At 40.7% G+C, this 8,662-nt stretch overlaps 1 protein-coding gene across 2 annotated transcripts in view; it reads left to right on the top strand.

Annotated features, from left to right (window-relative positions):
* trpm6 (transient receptor potential cation channel, subfamily M, member 6) overlaps positions 1 to 8,662 on the top strand; it is a 118,706-nt gene that overhangs the window by 47,353 nt on the left and 62,691 nt on the right. The gene's annotated exons all lie outside the window — the stretch shown is intronic.

Here is an 8,662-nt window from a genome sequence, read left to right as displayed (position 1 = left end):
TTAAGTTGTGTTTAATGTAAACTTAGTTACTTTTTTTGTTTATTTAATTGATAACATTTTGCGTATAAGTGCGTATGTCCAGCAATTATTGCAGGAGACTTTATCACATTATCTCATGCTGATGTTCTACTTGAATCGTTGCCATAAATGACACCATGAATATTATATAAAGGTAGCTATATAAGACAATACTAAAAAAAAATCTTAACATTTGTCCTATATATCTTATGGAGAGATTAGCAGATCTTATGTCACAGAAAGAAGAGCAGCTCATATGACACGAGTTGTCTCAGGTGTCGTCAGGATGGCTTTTCAGGGTGGGGTCTTCTCCTCCCTCTGAGAAACACTGAAATACTGACAAGATAACTGCACAGTACAATAGCTGACCCAGTGTAGGCTGCAGTCTGTAACATGTATGTACAAGTCACAGGTACAAGTATGTTTGGTACAAATTTCTACCCGTGTTACTTAAAACTATGAGGATGGATGATGGTCACTCAATATTTGACATGTGTATTTTTATTATATTCTGACAAAAACAAATTGGCAGAGTGTCTAGTTTGGTATGGTGTAATTTGGCATACTTGTAGGTGGTGGTGGACCTGGCACATTCTGTGCCCTGGGCAAGCTTTCCTTAGCCCCTCCCCACCCCACCCAACTCCCTCAAAAAACAACAAAAAAAACCCCCAAACATTATTGTCTTTCATGTTTATTGTATTTATTACAAACATACACAAAAGAACATAAGCTAATTAGAAACCAGCACAAATAAACAACTTCGCTAACAAACACTAATACAAAAAATATGGTCCGTTCTAATTTCATCTCCTTTTTTCCATCTTCTATTTTTTTGGTTTCGGTGCATGAACTTCAGTGTGTTTTATGGACTACTGTAATGATCCCATGGAAATCATCGAGTGTGTATTTATAATCACACTTGTACAGTCTTAGTGCAATAAAAATCATGCCCTTGTGATGGTTCATTACAGTAGAAGATGGTATAATATGTCACCAAAATGTAAGACAGTATTTTTAATTACTTGTTTTTAAGGTTAAACAGGGACAGCTGAGCTCTCAGACTAGTTTACAGTGCTCTTGTCTAATCATTACACTTCACTAGCAGATTTATAACCACAGCAGTGATGACAGTGGTAGATCTTGATTGACTGAGCCAAAAAGGAAACCCCAGCAGGTCTCCTCTGACCTGAGGCCAACTCCTGGTGACCCCTGGTGCCCCGCTCAAAGAAATATTAAGAAAATGTAAAAGCTGATCATGTCATGAATGTGCAGAATTGAGTGTCTGTCCTGTCGGTGCTGAAAAGAGCCACTCCTGTCACACATGATCAGCATCATGTCTGGCGTTCAGCGTCTGTCATTAGAGCGGTTTTCTAAGAGATAACAGTGCCGGAGCTTCTGTGTGAGGTAGGAGAGAGGCAGGTGTGGGTGAGAGGCACTTTCACCCCCGGTCTCTTTTAGCCTCTTTAGCTGTGGCCCAGGGAGAGAGAGAAACAGAGAGAGAAACTGCCCCGAGCACATCTCCACTGACCTACATTTCATCTGTCGCTTTTTTCCACTCTTCCCCTTTTTTTTCATCTCTTATTCCTCCTGTACCAACAGCTCCATAATTGTGATGTAATGACCAAAGCAGGCGTGATAAAATCCCAGACTGGTCAGGATGAAACACTCTTGAAGACAGGCAGACAGAAGAAAGAGATAAAGAGAAGAGGAGATAGTGAGAGACGGACAGGGAGGGGGTTGACATGAAAGAGGGTGGGTAGTTAGCTCTTCAGTATACAATAAAGGTTTCATCCCTTTTTGTCAAAGCAATAAAAATGTGTCCTTATGTGATCTGTGTGCTGCATGGACTTCAATCCATCTGAGGGCTGGGGACTCCATTAAGAAGGATTACCCCTCATTGCCAACTATTCACTGTTCCCCCAAAGCCACAGAGATAGCAGAGAAATGACTTTAAACATGAGCAAGTATGTACGTCGTCTGTTGAGCGAGGATGAGAAAAAAAAAGAACATAGAGGTTGTGTTTGATGAGAGTAGGCTGCTCCGTCCATATGGTGTAAGAGGGAGGAAGGGAGCAGGAGAAGCAGACTGGGCCATGCCTAAGGGCTGATCTTGGAGAAGGAGAAAGCAGCACTCTGCGCCGAGATGGGATCTTAGGTCCTTCTGCCTTTATGTTTCACTGTCTGTTTCTATTGGCTGCCTGACCGCCTGCTACATCTATCCCCTTCCATCTGTCTACCTGTCTGACTGCAAGTCTTCCTGCCTTGAAGGTTGTCAATTTTATTCTATCTGATTGTTTGTGAATCTGTTGTGTGTCCTTCACGTCAGTCATTATTTCATGCTTGCATGCTTTGTTTTCTATTTTAATTTTTCTTTTGCTCCCACTCCCTTTTTTTTAGCCTTGCTGGCGGCGTGGCTGCAGGGATGGCAACGTCGATCTGTCGGTTAGTCCACCACTTTGGTCCATTCTGAAATATATCAACAATTATTGGATGGGTTGCCATGGAATTTGGTACAGACATTCATGGTGCCCAGAGGACAGAATGACTTTGTTCGTCCATTAAAGTCTCCACTGGTGCCACCATGAGGCCTAAATAGTTTATTATTTTAGTTTATAGTTTATTCATTTTTTCTTTTAAGGCAATGCTCATAGTTCATACTCAAATCCTCCAACCTTTAGTTTCAGTTGGCAAATGTTTGCATTATGTCATGCTACACTAGGATGGATAGAAATCCAGGGTTCAGAGCTGACTCTCCCAGCGTTGTTTTTTTAACTTTGTATTAGGCCTAAAATATCATCCTAGGGATGGATCGTAAAGCTGTGGGTTCATTATTAAAACGATCAACGTCTCCATATTTATGGTAGACGGATGTTTACGGAAAAAAGGAAAGATATCTGCTGTGATTGGTTGTTCCTTGTCACTTGACATCTGGTGCGCATTGCTACGTTCAGAAGTTGAACTTCGAGTGCAGCTATCGTAACCCGAAAAATAGGCACGTGGGAACTCCTGAGGATGCTGGTGCCCTGCATTCGTGTCACTCACTTTTGAGCACACCTTTTACGTGTTTACATTGCCAACAATGGATCTGAGGGCACAAAAAACATGGCATGTGTGCAGGTGCTTACATACTGTCTACACAGGCTGCGCCAAAGTAGCAGTGTTCTGGCAGTCCTCAGATTCCAACACACAATCACTGCACTGGTCAAGATTCTCTTGGGGCCAGATCCTGATCTGAGTCCAGAAATCTTGTGTACTTGTCGATACCCAGTCTGATCCAATACTTATTAACCTAAATGTTAAATGCTCAATATGTATCGGATCTCTTGAAATAACAGCTGTTGACTACTAAATCTTTCCCACTAAATCTGTACTCTTTTTTTTTTTCATGAGCGACATGATCCAAATACTAAAGGCGCTGAATTAAAAGTACTACTTTTAATGCCTTGTACACTGCTCTTTGATAATGGTAATTAGCATCAAAAATTAGCAATCCAGTGCATGTTGCCAACCTCAGTCACTTGCCAGTGCGGCCATATAATTTTTCACATTTACAAATTCTCACTGTCACGCAAATGTGCAGCGAAATGCTCCCACTGTAGAGCCCTGCTGTGGTAACAGAGAGCAGTTCTGTACCGGCAGACATGTTTGAGAAGCAGAACTGAGAAGCTGAGTCTTGTTTTCAACCCGTTACTTTCTGTTTTTATCAACATTTTGCCCTTTTGTTCCATTAAGCTTCATTGTTATAACATTGAATACTTGCCTTTTCCATTGCAAAGCCTTCTCTGAGGTGATGTTTGGGAAATGTGATGCAGCCATATTCATTAATATTTGTAAGTATAATGTTGCCAGACAGTATGCTGCAAATATGTGAGTTGTTTTCCATCTGACTGCCTGCAGCGAAATGGTATTCCAGTGTCAGACACTTCATACTTTCACTACAGTTACCCCCTATAGAGTAGATCTGATTAGAGTTTAAAGCACCTTGCTGGATTAATCTGCATCATACAAGACTATTTTTTAAACTGAACACGATAAACTAAGTGGATTGAGTTTGAATGAATGCATGGCAGAGAATATAAATTTGCTCATCTTTGTTTAGATGAAATGTAACAACAAAACAATATAAAAAAGACTAATTTTCGTGATTATTGGGAGATGCCACTAACTCAACAACAAAACAACATTGTGCTGCTGCTGTTGTGTGGGAACAGCACACCAGTGGAGAGATATGACTGTGTGTTGAAAGACCATAGAGAGAAAACAACTGGCCTGAGGTGAGCAGTATGTGGTAGCCTTGTTTCTTTTAAGGCTGTTCATTCATACCAGTCAGTGCTGCCCTTGAATCGACCACTAGGAAGTTAACTTATATATAATTAGATAAGTTTCCTCTTGAAAATAAGAAATTAGGCCACAGGTCTCTGAGGAATCTCCCTCTCCAATCTGACGACATGTTCCACACTGCCTCTTATTTTCCCCTGAAACAAGCAGGTGATTTTTTGCTGTGAGATTCTACGTGTGTGTGTGTGTGTGTGTGTGTGTGTGTGTGTGTGTGTTGGGGGGTATGAGCACATGTATCTGTGACTTTTTGAGTGCATTTGTGTGTGTGCACGTGTCTTTTGTATAAATATTTATATACGAGCATGGTTGTATACCTCAAAGACAGGCTGTTATGCTGGTGTGAAATGAAGAGGTTGCTCATATTTTCCCAAATTGTTTCACATATATTGCCTCTGCGTAATGTGACATTGACGCATTGACATGTCAAGAGAGAGCTAAGAGAAAGAGAAAGAAAGCCAAAGAGGGAGAGATGAGAGATGGAGAGAGGAGGACAGAGAGAGAGGGAGAGATTGAAAATACACTTGAGAAATTTGCCGAGAGATACCACAAGTGACATAGGCAATTTCTGTAGAAAAATTACTTCATCATAATTTCAATCCCAAAAAGAATTGAAAGGAAAGCCCTGAAGGAGGAAGGCCAAGTCACCTTGAGAAGCATTAGGGGAAACGCTTACCCACCACACACATACACACACACACATGCTCTCTGAGTATGTCTCAGTATGATTTTATGTGTTCATGCAAGTCAAAATTTCATCCTCTTGTCTTCCTGTAATGAATCATTGTTTGTACTTTGAAAGAGCTCCTTTTGATGCTTCAGTGTTGTACATCTGTGTTAAGTGCTTAGAGCCTGTGGTATATCAAAGTTAAAAATATACAACCTATTAGTCTGGCTGGTACTATTACTAGCATCATCTAATCAAAGCTTTATATAGGGCCAGTGGTTCAGACAAACAGTTTCATGTCTCTACCTCACAGTGCCAATCATCAGATTTTAATTGGATTTCTCTATTATCTTCGTCTTCTTCTTTTTTTTTTTTTTTTACACACAAAGCCATTAAGATATTAAATCTAGTTTTACTTTGAGTCACTCATTTTCCCCTTATTTCCTCTCTCCCTGTTCCTCTTAATTTATATATATATTTATATAGATAGATATATTTTTTGGTAGGCATATCGAATATGCCTCTGTAGCCTGAGGCTCTCTCAAAATAATTTAGTCGTCGTTGATTTCTTTGGGAGAGCTTAATAAACGTTGACGTTGACATGGGGAGGAAATTGCAAACTGGGACTGTGCAAGGCTTTCATGTTCAGGGCTATTTGATAGTTATGTTGATTTTCAGAAGTGGTTCTTAATGATATAAACCAACGGAGGATACGGCAACAGCTTTGCAAATCAGCATCTTCATTTAATATTCACTGATGGTTCATGAAAGACGGGTCGGCCTGAGGAGAGACACTTTCTGATATTAGGCTTTATTGAAGAGGACCACTGAAACTGAACTCTGATTTGAGTGTGTGTGCATTCGTAGCTTTTCAAGAATAATTAGATGTTGTTTTATCTCACATCCTGGACTGTGGTTTTGTGAAATGAATGGTCATAATCAAATTTTAATCTCCACTCTCCTAGAATGTCACGATTTTTTCTAAAAGCTTTTCTTCTTCTTTATTCTCTTGAGGCATCACTGGCCGTATTTACAGTAATCCCTCTCTTCCAAACAAACAGATGTATCTTTTATAACCACCTCATCTCATACTCTTCCTACCCTAAACTCTTGACCTCTGACTAGCACCCTGTCTATAGGTGTCCAGTCTGGGGGGGCTTTTCAGGAAGACCAATAACGGAGCCTTGGGGGACGCCACCCAGAGATCCTCTTACTGTCTGTCGCACAGGGGCAGCACTAAGCACTATAATCTGAAGGGAGGGGGAGTGATCGTGTGTGTGTATGTGTGGTGATGATCGTGTGCGGTTGGGGGTGGGTCTGGGCGGCATGTTTTTAACCCCTCCCTCGCCCACATCCCCATCCCCATCCCCTCTCGTTAATCTGGAGTCTAGCATGTGGATTAGTGGACACTCTGCAGCACCACTGTTTGACAGAATGCTGCGTTTCCTACAGAGCATATAAGATTACGTCTTTAAGCAGTTTACACTCACAGCTCTGTGAGAATATTGGAGTTAGCACATTGGCTAATGACATCCTATGCAATCAAAGTGCTGGCGCATGCTCTAATGTTGTGTTCCAATGTGTAAATGCTGTGTGTTTTCGTGTGACTGAGAGAATTTATGTCTGACCAAGATTATGCATCTCCCAACAGGTGTTATGAATTTCAACCCTTTTTTTTTTAATGTCTTGCAGTCGGTGCGAGATAGCTCCCCACCACCACACCACATCCTGCACCCCCCACAAAAACACTCACACAAAACAACACGTACAGCTTCATCATGTTAATACGATCATCACCTTTAGCGTTGGGTGGATGATTTGACATCTCTCTTTGTTTGGGTTGAGGTAAAATGAGTCTGTTAGTCTGTTAATCCACCAGGATTAAGAAACAACAACAATCCCCCATGGAGTGTGTGTGTGAGAGAGAGTGCAGTGTGTGATTCCAGATCTGTATGTACATCTGAATTTTGATTTTGACTCTTTTTTTCCTTTAAACTTTTGTCAGATGTAGAAAGTGATGAAAAATATTACTGTAATGGTGAATTGTAACAGGACTGTAAAATGATGATGATGATGATGATGATGATGATGATGATGATGATGATGATGATAATGGTGGTGGTGGTGGTGATGGTGATGGTGATGATGAGTAGGAGGAGGAGAAGAATGGATGTTGAGGGAGGGGTATAGGGTAGAAGAGTGTAGGGATTAGTTGATATTTCTCTGGCATTATGTACGCTTTGGCGAACATCTACTTAAGTCCTGCCTTATGCGCCGCTGTCTGGAACACACACACAAAAAGCCCTCTGTCCCATTCACACACACAAAGACTATTAGTACAGTCCAGCTCATCCTCTCAATGTGCAGAAGAAAAGAGAAAAAAACATGTTAAGTCTTTGTCCTCTTCTGTCTGGGCCTATTCATTCTCCCATATATGGGAGGAAGAGTAATGGGGAAAAGAGAAAGAAAAAATTGGAAAGACATAGATGATGATTTGTCCTTTGAGGTTTATGGTTGAGATGGTAAACACTAAGTTACCTCAGAGCAGCCTTAGTGAGTGTGGATGTGTACAAACCTTAACAAAAGGATGGCTGCTGTGCCTAAAATAATAGTATTGTGTATTTACAATATCACTGATCATGTATTCATCATATAGAATGATACTGGAGATGGCCAAAGTTAAGAAATTTGGTTGTAAACCTCACTGACTTCAGCAATGATGTATATTTTTGATAATGCAAGTTGCAAAAAATAACGGTTGTTTTGTTAGTATGGTATTACTATATTAACTGTGCGTTTCCTAAAAAAAAATTCAAGGCAAGAAACCAACCATAAATTCTTCATTACACAGAAATTTACCAACAACTGAGTGCAGTTTGTGTCACATATTGAATACGATTCAAAGCTTATACTCCTAACTGGTTACCAAATATTCATTACCAGCCAACTGTTATTACTTATGCGCAATTTAATGAATGCTATAACAACAGATTTGCAGGTTACACACACACGAGGCTTAGTTTAAAAATTCATAAATGGTTAATTGATGACTGCCGTCCATACCAGCTACAGAAATGAGCTGACAGTTGAGTCACAAATTCCAAACAAAATTCTTATTTACATGATGAAAATGCTAGAAATATCTCACAATCATGCCGATCATATTAAAGAGGGTTGGAAGGCCGTGTCCTTAACTTTTGATGCTTTTCAATGATATTATGCTGGTAATTTAATGTGTCTGTCGACGTCCTCCTCCTGGGGTTTTTTTCCGTGCTCTCTCTCTCTCTCTCCTCTGTTTCTTTTGCTTTACATACTGTACTTAGCCATCGCTCTCTCTTTGCTTTAGTGGCTGCCACTTCCAATCTCTCCTCTTCTCCTATCCCTTCCCCCTTTTAACTCATTCTGAATTATCCATAGCCGCATCGCTCCCTCACTTTCCCTCTTTCCCCCTCTCCATCCCCCTCTTTCCTGTCTGCATGTTAGCTCGCTCTCTGTCTCTCATTCCTATCTCTTCCCCCCTTCTCTCAATTTGCTCTCTTACTTTATGGCAGCCTTTCACTTTCTGCATCCTCTCTTCGTGTCTCCCCCCCACACACCCACATCCCGCTCTCTATTCCCTTGCTCTTCCCCTCTCTCTCTCTTT

This window comes from Plectropomus leopardus, chromosome 4 (assembly GCF_026936395.1).
Source record: "Plectropomus leopardus strain MGB_pleo_1.0 chromosome 4, ASM2693639v1, whole genome shotgun sequence".
NCBI lineage: Eukaryota > Metazoa > Chordata > Actinopteri > Perciformes > Serranidae > Plectropomus > Plectropomus leopardus.
The sequence above is the reverse complement of the archived record's forward strand: the minus strand, read 5'-3'. Positions and strand labels throughout refer to the sequence as shown.